Consider the following 9241-nt stretch of genomic DNA (forward strand, 5'->3'; position numbering starts at 1 on the left):
GCAGGGAGAGAAGGCAGAGAGGGAGAGGAGATAGGGAGCGAGAGACACAGAGGGTGGGCATGAGAGTGTGAGAAAGAGAGAGGGCAGAGTGGGTATGAGAGTGTGAGAAAGAGAGAGGGCAGAGTGGGTATGAGAGTGTGAGAAAGAGAGAGGGCAGAGTGGGTATGCGAGTGTGAGAAAGAGAGAGTGGTTATGGGAGTGGATGAACAGATGGGAAATGGACTGACAGGCTGTAATAACCCTTAAAACGGTCTCCCTTAGGCACCTGAACGCTGTCTGAATACCAAAAACCACCTCTCGCTCTCTCTTTCTCTCTGGCTTTCCCTTTTTTCTCGAATATTCTCTCTCGCTCGCTCTCTCTCTCGCCCGCTCTCTCTCTCTCCACTTCCCTCTTTCTGACACTGTTGACCTCACACAGAAGAGAGAGAGAGAGAGAGAGAGAGAGCGGGCGAGACTGAGACAGAGAGAGAGAGAGAGAGACAGAGAGAGAGAGAGAGAGAGAGAGAGAGAGAGAGAGAGAGAGAGAGAGGGGGGTGAACAGAGGAAAAACCGCCATAACCTAAATCAGATTCCCATAATTAGTCTTTCACTGGGAGGCGACTTAATGAAATCATCAACTGGTGGAACTCAATCAGGCTGGACACTGAGGCGTTGGTGTGTGGGGTAACGACGCAGTCAGCTAGTGTTCCATCATCTTCACCACAACACCAACTGACTGGACAACACACGGCTCCACATCTTCTTCTTTCTTTCTTTCTTCTCTCTTTCCTCTTCTTTTCTGTGAAGCTCGTTCCATCCCTCTCTCTCCTTCTCTGCGTCTGATCCCAGGTGTCATAACGTGTGTATGGACAGTCACGAGGGGATGATTGATCCCCAGGTCTGTCCTCTCTGGGTCCTCACTGTGGCTGACAGCTACTGTCGACAGGCCTGACCTCACCCTGATCCCCCATGACAACGGCTTGTGTGTGTGTGTTTGCGTGTGACAGGGTGTAATCTATCAGCCATGGTGGGTCGTACGGCAGTTCTAATAGCCTCAGGAGAGGGTTTAAAGGGGAAAGACAGCTCATAGGTTACAGCCAACAAGACACACACACACACACACACACAGTCCTAGCACCACGGACGGGAAAGAACCTATGAATCATACTGGATGTTCTTCTGTACCTGAACATCTAGGGGCTAGGGGCGGCGTGTGTACAGCACTCAGCCAAAGTCTTAAGCGCACAACCAAACAACAACAAAAAATAAGTTGCACAAAAATGCTTTGCAAAATAATGACATGAAAAGACTCAACAAAAAATGTTCTCAACATTGCACTGCCGCACAATTACACAAAACAACAAAATAGACATTTAAGACAATATTCATGTAAAAAATCTTTGGTGTCTAAGACTTTTGCACAGTACTGTGTGTGTGTGTGTGTGTGTCCAGACCAGCAAAAGAGGAACTTCATACCTTCTATGGAGGGAGCTTGATCTTGAGCTGCATACAGCATATCCTTGAACGCCTAGACGAGAGAGAGACACAGGTCAGTTTAACACACACACACACACAGAAACACACACACAGAAACACACACAGCCCTCACAGTGAACTCAAACTGAAAGATTCCGACAATCCTTCAAGCTGAACTCCATGAAAACAGCATCAGATCTGCCAGCATATCAACATTGACCAATTAAAACTCCGCCGGGGCAGTAATTGGTGTCGCGACCTGTGAGACGTGTCATTGTACTGATAGCTTTGCAACTGTCAAACACAACAGACTCCGTTCCCATCAACCCTTGCATGTCTGTCCAATTAAAATACAGACATAAACCTACAGATAGTAACTGTCTCTCCAATCACAGTGACCTTGAAGATAATGAAAACAGATTTTAAAAAGTGATAGGTTGCTCCCTTCTCTTAATAATTAGGAAGAGAAGGACTGGAGGCCTTAAGTACAAAATCGACCACAAAAATCAACCCTGCTAAGTAAACAGATACATGAAACTAATCTACAAATATACTTCTCCTTCTTCTATCTATATCAATATATGGTGACATAGTTTCCATTGTTGTGCATCAATCGCTACTGTGGTTTGTACGTAGCTAACAGGGATCAAGAGCTCTCGGCCTACGGAACACCTTATGACTCTACCTGCCAGCTTTATGACTCTACCTGCCAGCTTTATGACTCTACCTGCGCCAGTAATAAAGATGGCCGCCTAGCTTTATGACTCTACCTGCGCCAGTAATAAAGATGGCCGCCTAGCTTTATGACTCTACCTGCGCCAGTAATAAAGATGGCCGCCTAGCTTTATGACTCTTCCTGCGCCAGTAATAAAGATGGCCGCCTAGCTTTATGACTCTACCTGCGCCAGTAATAAAGATGGCCGCCTAGCTTTATGACTCTACCTGCGCCAGTAATAAAGATGGCCGCCTAGCTTTATGACTCTACCTGCGCCAGTAATAAAGATGGCCGCCTAGCTTTATGACTCTACCTGCGCCAGTAATAAAGATGGCCGCCTAGCTTTATGACTCTTCCTGCGCCAGTAATAAAGATGGCCGCCTAGGGAGCTCCCCCCAACCCACTCTCATAACCAACGTCGTTCCAAGTCAGGCATTTCATTTGATAAGGCTCAGGCCAACCACTGGAGACCACCAGGGTAAACAATGAGTCTCCACAGCCAAGGGCAAGACCAGGCTAGGCTGCTGGATCTCTACAACGGGTCCGTCTAAAAGCTGGATGGAAGCGTGTTGGGAGGGGCAAACAGCAGGGTCCTGACCAGACTAATTGGAGCATAAGGAGACATACAAAAGAACCGGTTTAATAACTGGAGGGACAGAGAGAGAAAGCTTGACAGACACAGGGGTTCAGGCATTCATCAAGATGGCCGTATGCATTGCCATGGAGACGTCAGTGATGTGGAAGGGGGAGGGGCAGGGCAGGGCGGGGTCTCCGGGGAATATCTGTGAGGCTGCAGTAGGGGCAACTCACACAGGCCTCAACCTGTAGACTACAGCCGCAACCGACTGAAAAAGCTAACCGCTAACACTGCAACTGCACTGTAACACGACTGTAGGAGGTCCCTTCAAGCATTCATCACTCGTTTGCTAGTGTGTTCTAGCTTAAACTCATCTGGCATTGATTAATCTTGCCTTGCATCAGAGGGAAGGGGTGAGGGGTGGGCAGTTTTCCTTACGATGCTGCAGGTGCTGACTGGCCAGAAACGCAGATCCTTCTGGGATCCCTAATAGATCCCTGTTTACCTTATGTAAATGCCTCAGAGCATCTCAAAGAAGGAAGGATGGGAGGGAGGAGAGGAAGGCAGGACTGGTCTGGGACCAGATGTCCCCTCAGTGGGGGGTGGAGAGGGGTGGAGGGAGGAGCAGGAGGAGGGGGGAGAGATGGAGGGAGGGGGGGTGGTGGGGGGGCTCTGTTCTTGCAGCTCACCAGGTCTTCTCTTTTCTATAGCGAGACCATCCTGTACACTTCAAACGTTTGGCACAATGACAGAACAGAAGACAGAACATGAAGTCATCTTTACGAAATGTTACACGTTCAAGTCTTAAGCCTTTCGTGTGCAGTAATACCTGTCCAACTCAACGCCAACCTCAGAGAGCACAATCATTGCACGTCAATTTATCATCAACACGACCAAGCACGAGTAAGATGTTCTGAGCTTTCAAAACAAGACGTCTAACTTCATTATACATACTTACATTTGTGCTATTCAACATTCCCAGCAGTGCTGTATCATCAAACATACGACAAAAGAAGACCTAAACCCTAACATGCAGAGTGACAGAAATGCCCTCAGGGAGAAAGCAGCCAGTGTGTTCCAACCAGGAGCAGGATAGCAGAGCTGCTGTAGATCAGATTCTGCTGTTTGACACTGGAGAGCGAGCATGAGCTCTCTGCTGCTCCTCCAAACCCACACAGGTGATCACAGAGAAGAGAGAGAAGAGGTAAAAGCACTGAAGGGCCTTGGTCTCTCGCCCACGCACACGCTCAATCATGCATGCACTTACACAGAAGCCCACACATGCCAGCCCACCCCCCTGTATCACCCTCTGTCTGCTCATACACACACTCATTTACACAACAAGGGCCCCAGTTTAGACTCTGCTTATGATACGACAAGAAAAACACAACACGGACAGTTATAGACGCAAAACAGGATGAAAAGCGTTTGTGTTACGTCTAGCATGTTACCCATTGTATATTCCACTCATTTCCCATTTCATTCCAGACACTGCACAAGTCAGCAAAGGATGGATCCAGCGATATGAATTCCTTCTCGTGATTGTCACAGTTATTGATGTCACTGAATCTATTGCAAGACAACTAGCCCTCCTGTCTTGATGATCTATAGATCTGCATACTGCCTGGCTGTTCAGAGTACTGATGTTTCAAACAGATGAGCAGTACTCCTCATTAATCTATCACTCAATCGCCTTGTCAATCGCTCCTCTCTCACTCCTCCCTCTCTCTCTCTGTGTCCTCCCTCCCTCCCCCTCTCTCTGTCTGTCCTCCCCCCCCTCTAACTCTCTCTCTGTCCTCCCTCTCTCTCTGTCCTCCCTCTCTTTCTCTCCCCCTCACGCATTCAAATGCACAAGAATGTGTACATATTATACACACACAAACTCCCTCCGGTGAGGTATGTAAGAGATTATGGTGCAGTTCTGCCAATCAGCTGGCATGGTGTGTCCGCCCCAACAACACAAAGCCTTCCCAATCAGAGCAGGGAACCCTACACCCTTCCACATCCAGACAATAGCCCTTGCCCAGAATAGGGAATGCTAGGGAAATGAATGGAGGTGTGTGGGCGGTAGGTTAATTAGCCTTATAGAGGCACACTGGCAAGGCGATCAGAGAGAGAGAGGGAGAGGGTGAGAAAGAGAGCGAGGGCAAGAGAGAGAGAGAGAGTGTGCTTCAGTTTCACCAATAAAACCTGTCGTTTGCAATTTGTGTTTCACAAACGAGTGCTCTGGCAGTGCGGTTTCAGTGGTGGTACATGAAGGTCTGAGTCAGGGGTCAGCTAGCTTGCTGGCTCGGTCTTCACACGCAATCCGGCTGTTTGTTACGGGGAGGATTGCTGTTCATGGATAAACTGGGAATCTACAACCGAATCAAAATCAAATCTTGTTTGCATGGCTCTTTTACAAGCAGCCACGAAGGGCTTCACCGTTACAGGTCACACCGATAACCAACCAATACCGACCCCCAAAAGAGTCTAATGGAGGGAAAAACGAACTGAGGAAGCGTTGGGAAGAGGAATTCAGTGAGGAACGTCCTCCTTCAGAGACGGTTGGTGATGCAGGATGTTTCAGACCACAGACCAGAGACAAACGTCCAATAAGATTCAAAACAAAGGATAGCAGATGATTAGGTTAGCGCAGTCATCACATGGAGACGGCCTAGATTCTAGAACCATATGGAAGACCGAGCTGATTCATCCAGTCTGACCAATCGTGGCAGCATTCTGTTCAGAGTCGACAGAGACGAGAGCAACTCATGTTCTGATGTCCACCAGGCTGGATTGAGATGTTCCTTGTTCTACCAGCCTGTGATAGAGCCTGTGGCTCTGGACCGTCACCACACACACCCACACACACACGCGCGCGCGCGGCCACAACACTCAGGTTCGGGCTGCAGGCAAGGTATGCGGTACCCAAACACACACATACAGACACACACACATTTGAATGACTCCATGTAAACACACACTCATCTACACAGAAAACCAGAGATTGGTACATGGAACGCAACAAAATGCATTTTAATTAATAGGATCGGATAAACATGTTTTAGACAGCACTGAGACCAATTGACGTCAATTAAGACCTTTATTAAGAATCACTCTGAATACACATTAGGGAAACATAACCCCATTAAGATGAAATCACTAAGCAATTATTGCGTAATTATGTGGAAATATATCATTAGAATTGTAACATCTTAATTAGGAAAGACTAATCCATGTGATATTGTAACCATAGGATTTAAACTCCACTCAAAGCCATTCTAAAGAGGAACATTGTTCCAAAGACTAAGGGTGAGATTCTCTCTCCAAAAACACAGTGACAATTTCCATATTTATACTTCATGACCTTAATAATACAACAAAATGACAAGATAGTCAATCAACGACTGTCATGAGGATGAAAGGATTTACATCATCCATCTCAGGTCATCCGTCTGTGAGCGTGAGCGGAGGTGTAAAATGGCTGATCAAGCCGGGCATCTGTCCTGGTCTGTGGGAGGCTGTCCATACAGACAAAGACTCCAGCCATGTTAGTGTTTACCTCCAGCCATGTTAGTGTTTACCTCCAGCTCTCCCCAACACCAAAGAACCAAGACTTCATGAAGACTGTACGAAACTGAGTTGACTGAATTAATCTCGAATATCAAACAGAGCTTTTCTGAGGTGTTTGACAGCTTGTTTTCAGTCTGGAAGCTGTTAGGAGAAGGGTGCGAGAAGGGTGGTAGATAGTGGGATACATGCTGGGGTGAAGATCAGCGTCTTTGTCTATAATTCATGAAGTAAAATGGAATCTGGCAGGCTCCCCTGTCAGAGCATGTCTGCACTCAACCTCTTCTACTGATGCAGAGAGGAGGGGGGCCGATACTGAAAAAAACCACCATGCAGTGGCTAACCCAACAAAGAACACTGTGGATATAACCATCACACTGCACTTCTCAAATTATAGATTATCACACACCACCAAACACCCAGAATGTCTATTCAAAAGGTGGTATTGTATATGAAATGTTTTTGTTAAAAAAATAATAAATCAAATTCCTTTCATTCATAATTGATATTTACAACAACAACAAAATGATACCGTTAGGTTTTCAATGAACAAGAAAGAGTTTAATACTACAGATCTCCGTGAATACCACATAATTGGCAGATAAGTCTTCCATTTACCGAGATTTTTTCTCTTTATTTGCAATTTAATAAAATTGTGTTTTTGTCCAAGAGTGGAGACATGGCTAAAGGTGTACCACATAATTGTTAAGCAGTCCGCTCTTATTTCTAGGCTCACGAAGACACAGTGACAGAAATCAACAAATGGACGAAGAAATATATTTGTATTGGTAAACAATCTGAAAATAAATATTAATTAATTCTGAATGCAATAAATAGAGTAACTAGAAAATTGCACATAAATGTACTATTAAAAAAGCTTTTTAAACTACACATCTAAAAATCGAACTAATACTTCAGTATACTATATTGGGGGGGAAACTGCCGAAACAATAATAATCCAAGCTACATTTTGATATATTATTTCGCATCAAATACATATTGAGAACTATAGTTTCATAAACGACTGCAATAGCTCAAACAATAGGCTGGCCCTTAGCATCCAGTCTTTATTGCGCCATTATAAGTGGGATAAAAGTCCAATTGGTGACAGTGACAGAAAATGTATCAAATCAAATATTGGGCTATTAAAATACGTGTTTTATGTACTAACTGCGGTTCGCATAATCACATGTAAGGCATAAATAAAATGCATTAATTTCAAAGACTTTTCTCTCATTCAAATCACAATGTTTCACTCCTGCACATGTGAATTTACCTCATACTGAATGTACTGCTTCCTCCACTCCGGAGTGATATGGGCCGAAAGGTGCTCCGCGAATTTCATTTTGAAAAAACAGCAATCTCCTCAACGTCCGTTAATTCCTCGTGCGACTGTCCCTTGTTGAAGCGAGTTTTGTTATTTCTGTCAACTTGGCTTGCCCGCGTGCGTCAGGCTGCGCGGTGCCGTGTGCGCTCTGCCTATACCTTGTCCCGGAAAACGTCTTCCTGACAAACCCCAACGTCCCACATTACCTACTGTTTCGTGGGAGGGATGGCAGCGGTGTACCACGGTGGCCTCCCTCCCCTTAACAGGTGGTTTGATGACTAAAATGAACACGGTGAAAATCCCTCACTGACTTTCTCCCTCCGGTGTCTGGTCTAGTCTAGGGACACAGCGGTCCGCCATCGCTTTCAGTAAAGCGTGGCTGCGTCACTGCGCAGGGACAGGAGGCGGTTTGGATCGAAAAACGCCCTCATTGATTAGTACTTTCTCAATACAGAATCCTTCAGCCCAGCTTTTTTTACAGTCCTAAATTACTTCAAAAAGGAAGGATATTGCTGTGGAAAAACGTGGAGAAAAACGTGCAAAATGTTAGTCACAGTAGCCTATTGATTTATGGTGTTTGGTTCACTTGCTTAGAGAGGTGATATCATCCTGTTTCTGAGAATATTATCTGTTTTCTCAAACCGTAAACCGTCAGAATAACCAAGTAGAAGGCTAGGCCTAATGATTATCCAGTTAAATAGGCTATCCTATTCTTGAAATTGGTCGTTTAAACTTTTCAAGCAGCCAGTGTAGGCTACTGCGTGTAGTGCAGGCTATGTAGGGCAAACAATTTTACTGTTCAATGCCAATCAAAGAGAAGCAAACTTGGATTTAAAACTCACCGGAAGACCCTCGTTATAAAGTTTGTGCGATTCGCTAATCTTCTGGTAAACATTGTTAGAGCGAGTTCGCCGAATAGCTTAACGATGTGGGCCTGGAAGTCACAATTCCTGTTCAAATCTTGCGACCTGGTTTAGTTAATGGGTTCCTTTTACTGTTTAGGCTATTGCTAGCAGAATGCATCAGGCCCGTAAACAAGGCAGGCAAAGTCTCGCTCTGACAAACATCGTCTAACGGGCATTTTTTTATGAACTAGCCTATCATATTTGGCATTCTTTTTCAATGAAATTCAATCTATGCTACTCTTTAGGCAACACTTATAAAGACACTTGTGTTTAAAATGGGCACAGTTGGTGCAAGATGAGGTGCCGGGGTTGAACAGGTGGGCTGAGTAAATCAGTTATTTACTGTGGGGAGGGATCTACAGTTTGTAAACACTACCATCTGCTGGATCTCACGGGATGCAAAACGTCTCCCTGTCAGTCCACGATAGCCGCGGACGGACCGAGGTCAAACCCTAATCCAAAATTTAAAATGCGCTGGAACTTTTAACACAATTCATTCTAGTATGTTATTTACATTGTGATTAGCATTACATTTTCTATTCAGGCAAAGTTAAGCGATAGGTTGAAATGTAAAAGTTTTGTATTTACCCAATAATTAGGCTACATGGTTTAAAAAATATACTAAGATTTTCAGAATTGCCTGGCAACAACAAGCAATTATGTGGTTCGAAACACCCGTTCCGAAAAATAACGGAATAACGGATACAATT

The 9241-nt window shown here is 45.1% G+C and overlaps 1 long non-coding RNA gene across 1 annotated transcript; it reads right to left on the reverse strand.

Annotated features, from left to right (window-relative positions):
- Window positions 1-535: 535 nt before the first annotated feature.
- LOC124478516 lies at window positions 536-9093 on the reverse strand. Its single transcript, XR_006957246.1, has 3 exons — window positions 8469-9093; window positions 7576-8138; window positions 536-1507 (listed from the first exon to the last, which is right to left on the reverse strand). It is a non-coding gene; the product is annotated as an uncharacterized LOC124478516 (long non-coding RNA).
- Window positions 9094-9241: the final 148 nt, after the last annotated feature.

Source organism: Hypomesus transpacificus, chromosome 16, assembly GCF_021917145.1.
Source record: "Hypomesus transpacificus isolate Combined female chromosome 16, fHypTra1, whole genome shotgun sequence".
Classification (NCBI taxonomy): Eukaryota; Metazoa; Chordata; class Actinopteri; order Osmeriformes; family Osmeridae; genus Hypomesus; species Hypomesus transpacificus.